The following is a 19820-nucleotide window of genomic DNA, read 5'->3' as shown; positions in this document are numbered from 1 at the left end:
TTCTGACCTGCTCCACCAGACGGAAGACTTCTAGGTCTTCATAAGAAAGTAACATGATGTAACAGAAATACCAAACAGAACTGGATTCAAATTCTGCATCAGCCACTGTCAGTTAAATGACTTTAGGTTAGTCCCATAACTTTCAAGTGCATTTGAGTTCTCATTGGTAGAATGGAGATTGTAATAATTACATCATGGAGTCGAGATGATGATAAACTGATCATTGTAAGTGTGTAAAGTACATGATACATACTTAACAGTAGCCATGACAGCATTGCCAATAATAATAATAACAAAAACAACCACTAAAATTCACTGAGTGCCTAGAACCTTTTCCTTGCTTTTTAAAATTGTCCCTTGATCTTCCCTACCACGGTAAATAAAATTAGGAGAAGGTTAGTGTTTTGAGGCAATACCCATTAGAGGAGACAAAATCTTCAAACTCAGTGGCAATTTGCTTTAAAGGAGGAAATTGGAAAGTTAATACTACTCTGAAAACGAACTCATCTCAGAATATCAAACATTTAGCCTGTAGACCTTGAGGATATAAAAAATATTTTACTGTAGAGGTCTTTTTTCATGCTGCGTTGATTAGTACAGAGGATTTGAGTGTGCCTTGAGGACTACATTTTTTTTTTCCAGCTTAAAAAAATTATGAGAGTCTATCATCTTTAAAGTAAAAAAAAAAATTCTGATAGGTAACGAATACCTGAAACTCTCATTGACAAAAGATTCTGAAGAGAGGGAGGCATAAGCAAAAAAAAAAAAAAATCCTTTATCAGAATTATCAGAAATGATGAGGAGAAAAGACATGAAAATTAAATTACTCTGGGTTGCAAGTCATGAAAAAAAAACAAGTTTGATTTGTAGTAGTTTTTTGATGAGGAAGTTTGGCAGAGTTACAGTTTCATAATTTCTCTATTTTAAACTTAGCTAAAGATCCTCAAGATAGCTTTTTGTTTTACTGAAAGGTTAATTTTTCACCTATAGATGAATAAGCTTCCCATTATACTTTGCCAGGTGTTAAATGTGAAAATGGCACCCTCTTTGCCCAGCAGTGTAGGCTGGAGATGGCAAGGTCATTCATAACCTATTTTACATGGTTTCCTGTATCAGTTACAACACCCTTCTCTAATAGTGATGCTTTCACACAAACAGTAAGTTGGACTTTTTATATTCTGGACTTGTCATAATGAAATATTAAGTCCCTCTTCACAAATGTGTTTTGTCTGTTCTTGGTATTCTGAGTCATGTTCATTGCCTGCTTAATGACACATTTTCAGAGACTGATGAACCTTGGTAAACAAAGACGCAAACAGAGAAAGAACCCATGAGGGTGAAGGGGGTGGGGACAGCACATGAAATGATTTCTTCATCCTAATTTTCATTCTTGGTTATCACAACCCAAATGTCCTAGATAATACATGTTGTTAAGCCCAGTCATTGTGTGGCAAGCCTAGTCATTGTATTTGACTCCTTTACAACCCCATGGACTGTACCCCTTCAGGCTCCTTTGTCCATGGGGTTCTCCAGACAAGAATACTGGAGTGGGTTGTCATTTTCTCCACCAGGAGATCACCCAGACCAGGTATCAAACCCACATCTCCAGCACTGTGGGGGATTCTTTACCAATAGCCACCAGGGGAGACCCCATTGGGTCAGTTGCTGCTGCTGCTGTGTCGCTTCAGTCGTGTCCGACTCTGTGCGACCCCAGAGATGGCAGCCCACCAGGCTCCCCCGTCCCTTGGGTTCTCCAGGCAAGAACACTGGAGTGGGTATTGTATCAGTTATCTATTACTAAAAGTGTGCTGGATAATGAAAACTACATAAAGCTTTTCTGTGATTGTGGTTTTCAGTCTGTCTACCCTGTGATGGAGAAGGATAAGAGGCTTATGGAAGCCTCCTGATGGGAGAGACTGCCTGAGGGGAAAACTGGGTCTTGTTCTGATGGGTGGGGCCATGTTCAGTAAATCTCTAATCCAATTTTCTGTTGATGGGTGGAGCTGTGTTCCCTCCCAGCTATTTACCTTTGGCCAAACTATGGTGGTATGTCATGAGTACATCATGAGAAAGATGTCCACGCCTCTTCCTTGGGCTGAAAGAAGCACAAGCTGGAATCAAGATTGCTGGGAGAAATATCAATAACCTCAGATATGCAGATGACACCACCCTTATGACAAAAAGTGAAGAGGAGCTAAAAAGCCTCTTGATGAAAGTGAAAGAGGAGAGTGAAAAAGTTGGCTTAAAGCTCAACATTCAGAAAACGAAGATCATGGCATTTGGTCCCATCACTTCATGGGAAGTAGATGGGGAAACAGTGGAAACAGTGTCAGACTTTATTTTGGGGGGCTCCCAAATCACTGCAGATGGTGGTGATTGCAGCCATGAAATTAAAAGACGCTTACTCCTTGGAAGAAAAGTTATGACCAACCTAGATAGCATATTAAAAAGCAGAGACATTACTTTGTCAACAAAGGTCCGCCTAGTCAAGGCCATGGTTTTTCCAGTAGTCACGTATGGATGTGAGAGTTGGACTATAAAGAAAGCTGAGTGCCAAAGAATTGATGCTTTTGAACTGTGGTGTTGGAGAAGACTCTTGAGAGTCCCTCAGACTGCAAGGAGATCCAAGCAGTCCATCTTAAAGGAAATCAGTCCTGAGTATTCATTGGAAGGAATGATGCTAAAGCTGAAAATCCAATACTTTGGCCACCTCATGCGAAGAGTTGACTCACTGGAAAAGACTCTGATGCTGAGAAAGATTGAAGGCGGGAGGAGAAGGGGATGACAGAGAATGAGATGGTTGGATGGCATCACCGACTCAATGGACATGAGTTTGAGTAAACTCTAGGAGTTGGCAATGGGAGGGAGGCCTGGCATGCTGCAGTCTATGGGGTTGCAAAGAGTTGGACACAACTGAGCAACTGAACGGAACTGAACATTTATTTAGCCCACGAGTCTGAGAATTGGCTGGGCTGTCCCTATGGTTGTGGCTGAGCTTGCTCAAAATTGCGGGAATTTGTTGGCTTTTGGCTGATCTTCCTTGGTTCAGTAGGAGTGACTGGATGATCCGGCTCCTCTCGCCTCCTCGGACAGGCTAATCTGAGCACTTCTCAGGGCAGAGGAAGAGATGTAGGAGTAAGGCAAGGCTGGGTACACAAGTGGTTTTCAAACTTGGTGGTGGCCAGTTTGCTTCTGTCCCATCAACCAAAACAAGCCACATGGGAGGGCACTATGAACTTGAGAATGTAAATAATTTGAACCTATTAATGCAATCCATCTGTCACATCCATGTTTCTTCTAAAAGATTATTTGGGAGAATTACACACTGGACTTATAACAAGTAATTTTTAAAATGTATAGATTTGGCAAGTACAGATTTGAATCCTGACTCTATCTTTAGTAGCTCTGTGACCTTGGGCAAGTTAGTACCACTGGGCTGTGGTTTCCTTTTCTATAACATTTGGACAGCGATAGTACATACATCATAAGGCTGTTGAGATGTAATGAGATAATGTGTATGAATAATACCTAATTCTTATGTAACATTTACTATATATCAGGCTCTGTTCTATGTGTCTAACTTATTTAATCCTCACAATAATTCCATGTGGTAGATACTCTTATTATTATTGCTAGTTTGCAGATAACGATTGTGAGGCCCAAAGAGGTTCTAGAAGTTTCTAATGAGTTATAGCTGGTGAGAGTCAGAGCTGAGATTCGGAACCTAGGCAGTCTGGTTTCAGAGTCTGTACTGGGAACTATTATCTGATGCTAATCTTGGCATAATGCCTGTTAGAAAGTAAACCTGCAATGTTTCAAACTATTATCTATATAAAGATATTGATAACTTTATAAAGATATTGAGTTATTGTTAACTCACTCATGCCGTGTGGCTTAAGTGGACCATCTATAAATCCACTTTCTGACATGTAGAGTTCTGTTTTTCAAACACATTGCATTGGCCAAAAAGAATCAGGTGGACCCTTTGAGAAACCTATGATACTATCTGGTAGACAAAGACACATTAAGCTTTTAAAATGGTGCAGCTGTATGACAAAAATGAATCTTAATATAAATATTATTGGCAGCTTTCTACAAAGTTGTAAGAGTGACTGTCATTGATGAAGACCACCCACCAAACTGTGTGACGTGCAAGAAAACCAGCGCTGACATCCAGGTTATACAAAGATTCTGCATTTACCCACTCTGGAATGATTGAACTCACCACACAGCCAGGCTACAAGGCTGTGAAGCAAGATAACCTCACTGATACTTCACTGTGGAAAGTGTGGACTGTGACAGATTTCATCCTTGCACAGCAACGGCCCTGGTAAGTAGAAAGTCCCAGGTTTTTCTCTTTTCTTTTTTTTTTTTAACAGTTTAAAAAAATTTATTTTTGGCTGTGTCATATGCAAGGCATGTGATATCTTAGTTCTCTGACCAGGGATCAAATCTGGGCCCCTGAAGTGGAAGTAAAGAATCTTAGCCACTGGAGCACCAGGGCAGTCTCTAGAAAGTCCCATGTTTTGATATAATACAGATGATGTGTTAGCTTTTAATTTATTACAATTGAAATTGTCAAATAATAACAATAATTCTCATGAGATTAAAGAATTATAATAATAGCCAGAATGTCTCTAACGCTTGTGCCAGATCCTGTTGTATATATTGGTATATATATATATACAGGGCTTGTAGAATTGGACTTACACTCAGGCTGCCTCTCATTAAGAGGTGATGTTGACAATGTAGGTAATTAACCACAATGTGTGTTTTCGACATCACAACAGGAGGAAGTGTGGGGCTCTAAATTATTGTCACATCAAAAGACTCTTGAAAGACCTTCAGAGTAAATACTGCTGTATTGATGGTGTAGAATGTGTTTTTAATGACTGAGGTTTTATCATCAGAGAAGAGACAGAGGTAGGAATGAAGAATTTTTAGGTCCTCATTTGGCCTGATGATTCAGTGTCTATTTCCTCTTCCTGTACAGAGCCCCCTGGCTTGCTGCTCAGGTAGTGATTAGGGTTCCTAAGTGTGTCACTGTGAGGAAAACACCAGGTCTACGGACATCAACAATCAGAATGACTTTCACAGGGACTGAATTTTAGTCATGTGGACAGGATTTAGTGGTTTGATTGTCTCAGGTACGTACCTATGAGAATGATCTTTAGACCTAGGTACCTGTGGTAGTTTTTGCTGTAGAAATTTATGAGCTCCTCAAATCATATAGGATGCCATTCACTTGCAATTATCATCCACTTATTACAAATGATAAGAGGGGAAAGCAGATAATTAAAAAATAACTTCAAGTGACTCTGATCTTACAAACAGGGTTTCTAATTTAACTAAAGGTAAAGCAGGAACTTCTTCATTTCCTCTTTTAACTAATATCTATTGAATGTTTTCTCTGTGCACAATTTCCTGGGTTGCAAAGACATGTGAGACAATATATGGCTTTGGGTAGCTTAAATTTTTAACACAGGTAAAGTTAAATTTTATATAGCAGGTATATTGACGTAGATTGAGATTGATGTATACTGAGGTAGATTGACCAACCTAGACAGCATATTAAAAAGCAGAGACATTACTTTGTCAACAAGTCCGTCTAGTCAAGGCTATGGTTTTTCCTGTGGTTATGTATGGATGTGAGAGTTGGACTATAAAGAAAGCTGAGTGCCGAAGAATTGATGCTTTTGAACTGTGGTGTTGGAGAAGACTCTTGAGAGTCCCTTGGACTGCAAGGAGATCCAACCAGTCCATCCTAAAGGAGATCAGTCCTAGGTGTTCATTGGAAGAATTGATGCTGAAGCTGAAACTCCAATACTTTGGCTACCTGATGCAAAGAGCTGACTCATTGGAAAAGACCCTGATGCTGGGAAAGATTGAGGGCAGGAGGAGAAGGGACGACAGAGGATGAGATGGTTGGCTGGCATCACTGAGTCAATGGACATGAGTTTGGGTGGACTCTGGGAGTTGGTGATGGACAGGGAGGCCTGGCATGCTGCGATTCATGGGGTCGCAGAGTCGGACACGACTGAGCAACTGAACTGAACTGGTACATTGATGATACAGATAAATGTGACTTCTGAGTTCAGAAAAGGAATATGGTTCTTTAGATCCCAAATTATAGGAATCTGTCATCATCGTTGTCACCACCATCATCATCACCCACCCTTTACTGAGAACCTACCCAGGAGGTGCAGTGGTAAAGAATCTGCCTTCCAATGCAGGAGATACAAAAATTGTGGGTTGGATACCTGGGTCAGGAAGATCCCTTAGAGGAGGAAATGGCAATCTGCTCTAATATACTCACCTGGAAAATTCCAAAGGCAGAGGAGCTGGGCAGGCTACAGTCCATGGGGTCACAAAGAGTGAGACACAACTGAACATGCGTGCACAATAAAAGCTAAGACTATGAGATTTTGTTTAGCCTCAATCCCAAGCTGGAGGTAGCTACTGATACTACTTTTTATAGGCAGAAGAATTTTATTTCTAAGGATTAGAGGTTAAGTAACTTACCCAAATTTATTCAGCTAGAAAGAGGTAGAAGGATTAATTCTGGGCTGCTGCTGCTAAGTCACTTCAGTTGTGTCCGACTCTGTGAGACCCCAGAGACGGCAGCCCATCAGGCTCCCCCGTCCCTGGGATTCTCCAGGCAAGAACACTGGAGTGGGCTGCCATTGCCTTCTCCAATGCAGGAAAGTGAAAAGTGAAAGTGAAGTCGCTCAGTTGTGTCCAACTCTTAGCGACCCCATGGTCTGCAGGCCACCAGGTTCTTCTGTCCATGGGATTTTCCAGGCAAGAGTACTGGAGTGGGGTGCCACTGCCTTCTCCCTTAACAACTATTGTGTACCCTAAATTATCTCTCTGATCCATCAGCAAATCCTGTTGTCTCTACTTTCAAAACATATCCTGAATGCTGTCTGGTTGTGCCACCATTGTCCCTTTCCTGGTCTAGGGCAGTAGCCTCATAACTGGAATCTCCACTTCCACTTGTGCTCTTTACAATCTACTCTTCACAAAGTAGCCAGAATGATTCTTTCAAAAGGCAGTTTACCCTCTTCCTCAAAGTTCTCCAATGGCTTCCCATCACACTTGGCGAAATGACATTTACTCCCTTGTATCAAACAAAAGATTGCTTCCAAAGTCTGCTGTGCCCTGTGTGATCTGGACCCCAGATCTTTGTGTTCAGCTCCTCTAGCTCTTTCCCTCTTACTTCAATCCACTCATGTGAATTTCTTGCAGTGTCTTCAACACACCCGAAATGTTTATACCTCAGGCTGGAATGCTTGTCTTCCAACCACATGACTCACATTCTTACCTTAATCCTATTTTTGCTTCAAAGTAGCTTGCTCACAATGCAGGGCTCAGCGGTTCAATCTCTGGCCCACATGCCTTAGAGCAGCTGAGTCCTCTAGCTGCAAGTACTGAAGCCTTTGTGCCTAGAGCCCGGGCTCTGCCACAAGAGAAGCCACCTTAGTGAGAAACCCATGCACCGCAATGAAGAGTAGCCCCTGCTTGGCACAACTAGAGAAAAGTTGGTACGCAGCAACAAAGACCTGGTACAACCAAAAACAAATAAATAATTAAAAAAAAAAAAAAAAGACCAGATCTCTTTCCCCCTAGGAAAAGAAATAGTAAATTAATTCTACAAGCAGCAACACAGAAAAAGCAAGAAAATATGGCACTGAATGAGAAAAGTAGGAAACAGGAAAGATCTTTAGCCCAATATCATTTGTGCAGATCAAAATCATGTAACCAAACACTAACATGCTGCAAGGATACATTCTCGCTTAAGGACATGTATCCAATATAGGGCAGGAGGAAGAAAACAGAGGGTTCAAAGAAAGCCTTTCTTTCATGACTTTCTTCTATTAAAATAGTTCCATCAACTATTCACTATCTCCTTTTTTTTTTTTAGAAGTCAATTAAATAAATCAATTTCATGCTTTAGGAGTATACTTTTCTCTAGAACTGAAAAGATTTTTCTCCCTCCGCAGATGCTATAATCACTGAATAGACATAAACAAGTGAAGGAAATTGTTATAGATGTAAAATCCACTCCATTTTGGTTTGCAGTGATATAATCTGGGTTGGTAGTCTGTTGTCTTAGGGAATCACGAACATCATTGCATGTAAGACAATTTTGAAACATTTTGAAAAGATATAAAGAGTAAAAAAAAAGATATAAAGAGTATATATAAAACTATCGTGATGGGTGCTGAAAGGAATTTCTTTGAAAAATCTCAAATAAACAGGACAGTAATGAGAATGTTGTAATAAAGCAGTGGACTGGGCTTATTCCTTATCTCCTTAACTGCAGAGCACCAATTTCCATATGACAGTGCCTGCTATACAGTTTTGTTTACTTGTTTATTGTTTTACCTCCTCCTTTAGAATACCGATTGGGATAGAGAGGGACTTTGATTTACTCTGTATCTTCTGTGTTTAGACCAGTGCTTAGCACATAGTGTTAAATAAATATCCAATGAATGGATGAATTTATCCTCCCAACAATCCTAGATGTGGAGGAATGGAGCTCTCCCTTTTGCGGATGAGCAAAATGACATTTACTCCCTTGTATCAAACAAAAGATATGCCAATTGGAAGGCCCAAGGTTTTTATAAAGAGTTCTGATTCCAAGTTCTGTGCTGTTTGCATTATAACACAGCAATCTTCCTAAAATTATATTAAATAGAACACACAGCTTTATTCAACCTATAGAAGTAGCATTAAAAATGAATTGTTCCCCAGGAATTTAGCTGTGTTGTTAAAACATTTCATAAAACATTTTTAAAAGGTAGTGCTTGCAAATAGGAGCACCCTAGAGAATCTTCTGTGAATGTTGCTGAGAAAGTTATTGCTCATCTAAGAGGTGGGCAGATAACCTTTCTAGGCTGACTGGCATTTGATCACTGACATTTTAAAATCCTTGATATTTTGATCTTTTCCCATGTAAATCACAGTTTCCCAGTTCCTGGTATTTTAATTAAGAAAAAGGTTGACGACAGCCCCTAATTAAGGTCAGAGCATACTTTGAAGTAATCATATTGTTACTAAAAAATATATTGTGCCTGAGAGAATGGTGCAGAGGAGGCCCCTAAGTTGAGAAGGAGGAAGCTTCTCCTCCTTTTAGGCTATGTTTGCCACTAGGAGACTTCAGTTAAAAGATTCAAGGGATTACAATTTTTAGAGGCATCATTCTCCAGCTTTCCTTTTCCTACCATTTATGTAACTCATGTGCTTTCCACTGGTTCTTCCAACAAGCTCAAAACTCTCCCTAATGGCCACACTGAATGTCACCGTTGACCCAGGAATAATAAGGTGACTGACTAGTTGATTGGCAGCCAGAACCCACATCTGCAGGAATATTTCTTCAAATTCCAAATCCTAGACTCTTTATTTAATAATTCTAAATGATCTGTCTCTAGCCAGATGCTTCTTGCTGATTCTGTGTATAAATAGTCACATGACGTGGATGTGATGTTTCTTCCTCTCTCATTGCTGACAGGTCGTGGTTGACATCTTAGACAAGAATGATGAAGCTCCTGTCTGGACACCTTCTGTATACCAGGCAGTCATTTTTGACAATGTTGTTGCTGAGACAAACGTCAACGGTTTCCAACTAAACTGTCATGACAGAGATTCACAGGATTTTGAAATGAGCTTTGAGATGGTTTCTGGTGAATCATTTTATTCTTTCTTTTGATCGTGAGCATGTGTCAAATTGATAAAACCTCTTTGACATAAATAACATAATCTTAGAACTAACTGTTTACAAAGACTAAACTATTTCCTATCTATGCTGCCAGGTGTCCTCAAGGAATCTTTTTCTCTTCCATATGTCCTATCTAATTCCTCCTATGGTGGAACAATCTATGACTTCAAAGATACTTGATAATGAAGGGACTTTGGATCAGCAAGATGAAGTTACAAGTAACGAGGTCTGCTGTTCATGGTACTGGCTGAAAATAGCAGCCATTTCCCGTGTGATGCTAATACAGATCCACTAGGATAGATCTTTTCTCCTGCATTATTATTGGATTTTCACAGATTCATGTCAATTTCAGTCATACCTTGGGACATATGGAAGAAATTTATTGAAGATCAAATATGTGCCAGGAGGAAGGTACACAGTATTGTACAAGACAGATGTGGACCTTGTATTCACGGAATTCATGGTTCATTAAACTAGTAGTAACATCAACAGTTATATAACCGTAAAGCATGGCAAGTTTTATTAAGGAAAACTCCTGGGTATCATGAGAGGGAATAAGAAGAAGTAAAGTACGGAGGTCAGACCTGCTGTCATGCAACTGAAAGAATGGGCCCATGGACATGGGTTCATGTTCCCAAATAACTGTACAGGCTGGTTCCGTGTTGCTCCTCTCACTACTGGGCATCTTAACAACAGGGTCTCCACGGCCACTGAAACTTGACTTAAAATCTAGCAGGCACTCAATAGATATTTGTGGTCTGACTGGCCTATTTAATATTGATCCATACAACCCTGAATGTGGGAATAAAATCCTCTGAGTAGGAGATGAAGGAAGGGAACACATTTAGGCAGAATAATTTGATAATAGTGTGAAGCTTGCTGACCACATACGGGGATCACACTCAGGATCTTAATTAACCTTTAGAACACATTTTTTTGCAGCCAACTGAATTTCCTGCTTACTTGATTTCCATTTTACTGTAACCCTTATATATGTATAAGGAATCAGAAAGTAATAAAATTTATACTTACTTATATTTACTGTGTTTAAAAAGCTGTATAAGGTAGCCTGAGAAAACCTTTCAATGTACCTTAAAATACTTCTAATTTTTGATTTCTCCCTTTTAAAGGGAATGTGAACAATCATTTTGGATTTGACCCAACTCGGAGTTCAAATATTATGAAATTAACTGTGAAGAATCCTTTTAACTTTGAATCTGGAGCTAAACTGCAGCATCAGTACCATCTTGTAGGGCACATAATTGATGACAACCTGAAATAATGGCAAAGCCACCAAGCCCAAGACAGGCACCACTGTTATAGATATTTATGTGACAAGGGCCAATATGCTACCTCCTCTAACCACCAGCTCTGAAGTAAGGAGTTATGGAATTTAACTTGGCTTTGTGTGCGGGAAATGTCCCACTGCAAATTCAGCTTTCATCTAAAAAGGTTACTCAGGCAGTACCTTCATCCTTAGGCCTTTTCACCTGGGCACCACACCATCCAGCCACCAGGCCACATTTTAGAACGTGCATCTCTGAGAATCCACTGTGTAGGGGAGAGAGAATTTGTTTCATTACTGGGGAAGCATAAGGATGCAACTGATTGCATCTAAATGAGCCGAGAGTCCTGCCCACCAAAAAGACCCACTTGTAAATGAATTCTCTCAGTTAAAACACCTCTCTAACTGGGCACTTTCAAACATTATTCTCTAGGGCCAAGTCTTTTACAGTAATGGACACCAATCCTGTGCCTGGCACTGTGCTCCAGGGCTTATATTCTTCGTTTCATCTAATCTTCAATCTAACCCCGTGAAGTTGAGCAGACCCTTCAGTAGTTTGTTGTTTCAAAAAATAGATACATAAAGCCCCTGCAGAACTCCAGAATGATTTCTGAGTCAGCCAAGGATAATGCTGTTCAGAAGACTTTATGGTTAGTATATTTTACTGTCTTCTAAGCCTTTGAAATAGAGGCATTTTAAAAAACAACATGGATGATAAATCTTTCCACCAGGATATTTGATTTTCAAGAAAACACGTTCTCTCACGCTGTACAAAAGGGCGTATTCTGCATCCAGAGGGTAACAGAGGTGTAAAGAACCTCAGGTGTCATTTAGTTCAACTCCTTGACTTTATGGATGAGAAAACTGAGGTCAAAGAGAAGGGATGGTTTTATTCAAGTTTGCAGAGCAGTCATTGCATTGAGTTCAAGTCTCTAGATGCTTAAATTGGTGCTGTCTCCAAGTATGTGTCTTTCATACTATTGCCTGTGGTATTTAAAAATTCCTTGAGTCTGAGTCAATACCCTACTGTCTGTAGGACCATCACTCTATACTGATGCTATTATGTGTAAACAGATGCTCTCTAAAAACTGAGACTAATGCTCGATTTTCTCTGAAATAATTTTTTCCAGCAAAGAAAAGTTCTGACCATTGTGTACACAGCTATCAGCACATACAAATCCAGTGGCTGGTACATTCCTTTCGTCTTCAGTCTGACGGCTATTTTCTTTTCTGGGTTAGTTTCCTGGATATGTTTCCTGCTTTGGAGATATGGAAATGCTATACGATGCAGTCAGAAAACGGGCAAGGAAGTCTCTATGACAAAACCCATGTAGATGGTTTTTCTTTCTAAGCTTCTGTGGTCAAGAGTTGAATCATCTGGGGTTTGGCAATCTTACTCTAAAAGCTTCTGCCTAATTTTGCCAATTTTGAAGGGCACAGAGGGAGTATTTGGGGTACAAAACTCGATGGTCCCTTTCACCATTGCTCAAACCTATACTCCGAAATAGCTGGAGAGCTTTCTGTAAAAAGCACAAACAATATAGTCTTGAGTTCTGTCTCAGAGCATCTGAAATAGATTTTCCATGAGAATAGATTTTAAACAAATGAATTGTGAGCAGACAAACCCAATGACTCCCTAGGTTATTCTGATACATGGGCAGTGGTTGACAACCACTGGGAACTAGCCCAGAGGCAGGTGATAAAGCCAGGTACCCTCTCTATACTTGTTTTGAATCTATGTGAAGCTGGGAAGAGAGGCCAAAGAAATGGATAACAAATGCAGCTGCTTTCATCATCATCTGAAAATAGTTCTTCAGGGTGCAGAATGCCATGGCTTCAAAAATAGAGTTGGATATGAATTTTTATTAGATAAGTAGAGACAATTTATGATTCAGAGTGTGTATTAAGGGTAGTGATGGTTAATGAGATCCGTTTATTATTCCCCATAGAGCATTTAAAAAAAAATGGGAGTGGGAGAAGACTGGATAACAGTCATGTGCTGCACAAAGCTGAAATTCTTTTTTTTTTTTTTGCCACATATTAGCATAATGAAGCTGATGTTTTGTCAAATTTTCTTTTTTTTACAGAGAAATAAAGCATATGGCAGGTAAGATCCAGCTTGCTAGCTGTCACAAGATTATTTTGAATTGCGTGATTCTAAAAAAAGCCATTTGTCTGATAACTGCCCTTTATTTATTTACTTTTTGAATAGGAGACAGAAATCAAAAGGAAATGATTTTTACTGGAAACAGAAATAAAACACTAGAAGTGTTAACAGTAAGTACATTTTTGTGATACCTGCCTAGAAGAAGAAAGAGCACTACATGGTCTCTGTAATCATGGCTCCATGGAAAGTTCTTCCATATTAACATATGGTCAATCTACTCAGGCATCACAGAAATGAGATACAATCCTTTCAATTCATCTGCTTCTGCTGGATTTCTGCGTATTAAAAACCTGGGATTTCAGATCCAGTCTTAGAATTTGGCTTTGGTCAAAATTTGCTATACACATATTCAGTAAAAACAGCTCTCAGTTCAGTTCAGTTCAGTCACTCAGTCATGTCCGACTCATTGCGACCCCATGAATCGCAGCGTGCCAGGCCTCCATGTCCATCACCAACTCCTGGAGTTCACTCAGATTCGCATCCATTGAGTCAGTGATGCCATCCAGCCATCTCATCCTCTGTCGTCCCCTTTTCCTCCTGCCCCCAATCCCTCCCAGCATCAGAGTCTTTTCCAGTGAGTCAACCCTTTGCATGAGGTGGCCAAAGTACTGGAGTTTCAGCTTTAGCATCATTCTGTTCAAAGAACACCCAGGGCTGACCTCCTTTAGAATGGACTGGTTGGATCTCCTTGCAGTCCAAGGGACTCTCAAGAGCCTTCTCCAACACCAAAGATCAAAAGCATCAATTCTTTGGCGCTTAGCTTTCTTCACAGTCCAACTCTCGCATCCATACATGACCACTGGAAAAACCATAGCCTTGACTAGACGGACCTTTGTTGGCAAAGTAATATCTCTGCTTTTCAATATGCTATCTAGGTTGGTCATAACTTTCCTTCCAAGGAGCAAGCGTCTTTTAATTTCATGGCTGCAATCACCATCTGCAGTGATTTTGGAGCCCCCCAAAATAAAGTCTGACACTGTTTCCACTGTTTCCTCATCTATTTCCCATGAAGTGATGGGACCGGATGCTATGATCTTCGTTTTCTGAATGTTGAGCTTTAAGCCAACTTTTTCACTCTCCACTTTCACTTTCATCAAGAGGCTTTTTAGCTCCTCTTCACTTTCTGCCATAAGGGTGGTGTCATCTGCATATCTGAGGTGATTGATATTTCTCTCGGCAATCTTGATTCCAGCTCGTGCTTCTTCCAGCCAACGTTTCTCATGATGTACTCTGCATAGAAATTAAATAAGCAGGGTGACAATATACAGCCTTGATGTACTCCTTTTCCGATTTGGAACCAGTCTGTTGTTCCATGTCCAGTTCTAACTGTAGCTTCCTGACCTGCGTATAGGTTTCTCAAGAGGCAGGTCAGATGGTGTAGTATTCCCATCTCTTTCAGAATTTTCCACAGTTTGTTGTGATCCACACAGCCAAGGCTTTGGCATAGTCAATAAAGCAGAAATAGATATTTTTCTGGAACTCTCTTGCTTTTTCCATGATCCAGTGGATGTTGGCAATTTGATCTCTGGTTCCTCTGCCTTTTGTAAAACCAGCTTGAACATCAAGGAGTTCATGGTTCACGTATTGCTGAAGCCTGGCTTGGAGAATTTTGAGCATTATTTTACTAGCATGTGAGATGAGTGCAATTGTGTGGTAGTTTGAACATTCTTTGGCATTGCTTTTCTTTGGGATTGGATGAAAACTGACCTTTTCCAGTCCTGTGGCCACTGCTGAGTTTTCCAAATTTGCTGGCATATTGAGTGCAGCACTTTCACAGCATCATCTTTCAGGATTTGAAATAGCTCAACTGGAATTCCATCACCTCCACTAGCTTTGTTCATCGTGATGCTTTCTAAGGCCCACTTGACTTCACATTCCAGGATGTCTGGCTCTAGATGAGTGATCTCACCATCGTGATTATCTGGGTCGTGAAGATCTTTTTTTGTACAGTTCTTCTGTGTATCCTTGCCACCTCTTCTTAATATCTTCTGCTTCTGTTAGGTCCAGACCATTTCTGTCCTTTATCGAGCCCATCTTTGCATGAAATGTTCCCTTGGTATCTCAAATTTTCTTGAAAAGATCTCTAGTCTTTCCCATTCTGTTGTTTTCCTCTATTTCTTTGCATTGATTGCTAAGGAAGGCGTTCTTATCTCTCCTTGCTATTCTTTGGAATCTGCATTCAGATGCTTATATCTTTCCTTTTCTCCTTTGCTTTTTGCCTCTCTTCTTTTCACAGCTATTTGTAAGGCCTCCCCAGACAGCCATTTTGCTTTTTTCATTTCTTTTCCATGGGGATGGTCTTGATCCTTGTCTCCTGTACAATGTCATGAACCTCCGTCCATAGTTCATCAGGCACTCTATCAGATCTAGTCCCTTAAATCTATTTCTCACTTCCACTGTATAACTATAAGGGATTTGATTTGATTTAGGTCATACGTGAATGCTCTAGTGGTTTTCCCTACTTTCTTCAATTTAAATCTGAATTTAACAATAGGGAGCTCATGATCTGAGCCATAGTCAGCTCCCGATCTTGCTTTTGCTGACTATATAGAGCTTCTCTACCTTTGGCTGCAAAGAATATAATCAATCTGATTTTGGTGTTGACCATCTGGTGATGTCCATGTATAGAGTCTTCTCTTGTGCTGTTGGAAGAGGGTGTTTGCTATGACCAGTGCATTCTCTTGGAAAAACTCTATCAGCCTTTGCCCTGCTTCATTCCGCATTCCAAGGCCAAATATGCCTGTTACTCCAGGTGTTTCTTGACTCCCTACTTTTGCATTCCAGTCCCTTATAATGAAAAGGGCATCTTTTGGGGGTGTTAGTTCTAAAAGGTCTTGTAGGTTTTCATAGAACCGTTCAACTTCAGCTTCTTCAGCGTTACTGGTTGTGGCATAGACTTGGATTACTGTGATACTGAATGGTTTGCCTTGGAAACGAACAGAGATCATTCTGTCATTTTAGAGACTGCATCCAAGTACTGCATTTCGGACTCTTTTGTTGACCATGATGGCTACTCCATTTCTTCTAAGGGATTCTTGCCTACAGTAGTAGATATAATGGTCATCTGAGTTAAATTCACCCATTCCAGTCCATTTTAGTTCGCTGATTTCTAGAATGTCGACGTTCACTCTTTCCATCTCCTGTTTGACCACTTCCAATTTGCCTTGATTCATGGACCTGACATTTCAGGTTCCTATGCAATATTGCTCATTAGAGCATCGGACCTTGCTTCTATCACCAGTCACATCCACAACTGGGTATTGTTTTTGCTTTGGCTGCATCCCTTCATTCTTTCTGGAGTTATTTCTCCACTGATCTCCAGTAGCATATTGGGCACCTACTGACCTGGGGAGTTCCTCATTCAGTATCCTATCCTTTTGCCTTTTCATACCGTCCATGGGGTTCTCAAGGCAAGAATACTGAAGTGGTTTGCCATTCCCTTCTCCAGTGGACCACATTCTGTCAGACCTCTCCACCATGACCCGCCCGTCTTGGAGAGATACTCCATGTCCAAGGTAAGAGAAGCCCAAGTAGACGGTAGGTGTTGCAAGAGGACATCAGAAGGCAGACACACTGAAACCATAATCACAGAAAACTAGTGAATCTAATCACACTAGGACCACAGCCTTGTCTAACTCAATGAAAACAATTCTGCTGCTGCTGCTGCTAAGTCACTTCAGTCGTGTCCGACTCTGTGCAACACCAGAGACAGCAGCCCACCAGGCTCCCCCGTCCCTGGGATTCTCCAGGCAAGAACACTGGAGTGGGTTGCCATTTCCTTCTCCAGAAAAACAACTCTAGACAAATAGAAATCCAGCCTTATCCACCATTTCTTAAAAATAAGATCTAGATTTGAAAATAGGTTGTGTTATTTATGTCATAGAGCTGTGTGTGTTCTTCAACCCTGGCGTTCCTTAGCAGATGGTGAAAACTATAGCTGATCTCCTGTAAGAGTTCACTCAGGCTGCCATGATAAAGTACCGCACACTGGGTGGCTTGCACAGCAGACATTTATCTTCTCTCAGTTCTGGAGGTTAGAGGTCCAAGATGAAGGTGTTGGCAGGTTTAGCGTCTTTCAAGGTCTCTCTCCTTGGCTTGCAGGTGGTGCTTTCTTCCTGTGTTCTCATTTTATTCTTCCAAATCTGTGTTGTCTGTGTCCTAATCTCCTGTTCTTATAACACCACCAATCATATTGGATTAAGCCTCATCTATGTTGCCTCATTTTTCTTTAATCACCTCTTTAAGGTCCTGCCTCCACATTCTGATGTACTGGGGGCTAGGGCTTGAACATGTGAAATTCAGGAGAATCCAATTTGGCCCATAACACCTCCTACCCAAGAAAGAGAAGTGAAGAGAAGTGAAGTGAATTGAAGCCGCTCAGTCATGTCCGACTCTTTGCGACCCCATGGACTGCAGCTTCCCAGGCTCCTCTGTCCATGGGGTTTTCCAGGCAAGAGTGCTGGAGTGGGGTGCCATTGCCTTCTCCATTTTGGTCACAAGGGCAACATTAATAAGAGTCTATGCTTTTTGACTCCAGCTTTGTATTTTTTTCTAGTACATCATAAACTCTATGAAAAAAGATTTGCATGTAAGACTAGATATCTTAAGAAACTTTGATGAAATTATTTTCTAACTTCAAAATCCTTCATATACTCCAAAGTAAGAGACTTCACATCAATACAAAGACCTGAGTTCAGGGAGAGTGTGGTGGGCAGACTGAGTGGGATTTGGGGTTGGGAGAAGACAAGAAGAGCAAGGAGTTTGGGGATCCTAGGCTGCTAGCCTTCTATACGCTAGAGAGATGAGGTAATTAAATCATCTGCTCAAAGTTCTCAATATATGTTGAAACTAATTTCATCAAGTTGACTTTATTGCTAACCTTTTGTGCTTTTTAAAAGGAAACCGTTATGTATGAGACTGTATTTGATGGAGAAGCTGTTGATCCAGGTATGGTGCTTGAGTTATCTTTTGAGTGTAGCTCATTTTGTCTATTTGGATGCAAAACTGTGTGAACGGATTACTTATTCATTAGGCTTTGCAAAATGGGACTCTGTCCTAAAGCAAATCATTCAAGGGCCAGGCAGGTAAAATAAATAACTTAAAGGGGCCTCCTAAGACAGTAAGTTCAATCATCAATAGCAACTGATTCTTGGGGGACATGGCTATTACTTGACTCCATCAAAGTAGTGTATCTATTTTGAGCACATTGAAACAGAGGCTCAGAGAGGTTAGGGAATACGTTAAGGTTCACGCAGCTTTCTTTCCTTTCAGAGAAAGGAAGGAGAAAAGTTGGTGGAGCTTTTGGAACAGAGACTGAATCTTAACTTTGGTAAAACAGAGGCAGATGGATGGAGACAGGTGGGTACTTGGCTACAAGAACAGTGGAAAGACTGTCATGTGCCCACAGTGGGTGGAGGGTTGTGTACCAGACCTCTAGGTACAAGGATGCCAGAATGGCCTGCAGCAGACCTCTGGGCTCTTCTTCTGTTCCTTTTATTATTATCACTAAAAATAATTAAAAAATTACTATATGCCATTTCTTCTTTCCATCTAAAATCTTTTAAAATGGTATTAATATTATTTAACAAACACCTATTTTAGCACTTTCAGTGTATCAGGCTTGTTCTTAAGAACTTTGTAATTATTAAGCTACCTATTTTTTATTCCATTAAATATACATAAAATTTTCTATTTTAAGTGTACATTTCTGTGGTATTAAGTACATTCACACTGTTGTGCAATCAGCACCACTATCCATATCCAGAATTTTTTTTTCATCTTTCCCAACTGAAATTCATGAAACACTAGCTCTTTTTTATGTCTTTGAGTATAGTTCTATGACATTTAATCACCAATATAGATTTAACTAACTATGACCATAGTCAAGATAAAGAATTGTTCTTCACCATGAAAGTGCTCTCTTGCACAAAAGAGGCAATGTTTAATGCATATGGAATCACATGCTGCTTCACGTTCTCCTTCTAATTCTCCCTTTGGTAACAAAGCAAAACTTGAGAAGATGAGCAACTCATCACTAGGTTGGCTATAGAGCAAAAGCTCAGTAAAGACTTTGTGCGATGAATAAATGCTTTGCGAGTTCATTATCATTCACTTTATCTGTTTGTAGTCCTTCTCCCCACAGTTTCTGGGAATGTGTATGAGAATAACAGCAGAACAGGTGTGAGAAAGTGAAAGAAGCCTCCCCAGGCACCAGGAGGGGGCCTTGGGAAACACATACTGCCTCCCAGAGGGCCATTCTTCTGAGGGGTCTTCATTCTTAAATATTCCTATGCAAGGGCACCATTCTCCTGTGTCTCTGAATGACTGCTTTTTTGGTGTCTGTGTTTATAGCCCTCTGTACTCTTCCAGTTCAGTGCTGACTGAGGGCAGCAGTGGGGGTGGGGTGAGGTGGTGTCAACCTTGAGTCTCTGAGTATGTTTTGCTGAAATTAGAGGCCAAACTGACATGTGTTCATTGTCTGACTTTGCCCAGTGGAAGATATGCTTGTTATGACTAGAGACTTTGTTTTGCTCACTGCTTAGCTCCAGCATATGCTTGGCACACAGTGGGGCCTCTATGAATACATGGAGAATAAATATATTTGAACATATAAATTTAGATCTCTTGTGTTTAATTCACATTACTTG

Source organism: Oryx dammah, unplaced genomic scaffold, assembly GCF_014754425.2.
Source record: "Oryx dammah isolate SB20612 unplaced genomic scaffold, SCBI_Odam_1.1 HiC_scaffold_9, whole genome shotgun sequence".
NCBI lineage: Eukaryota > Metazoa > Chordata > Mammalia > Artiodactyla > Bovidae > Oryx > Oryx dammah.
The sequence above is the reverse complement of the archived record's forward strand: the minus strand, read 5'-3'. Positions refer to the sequence as shown.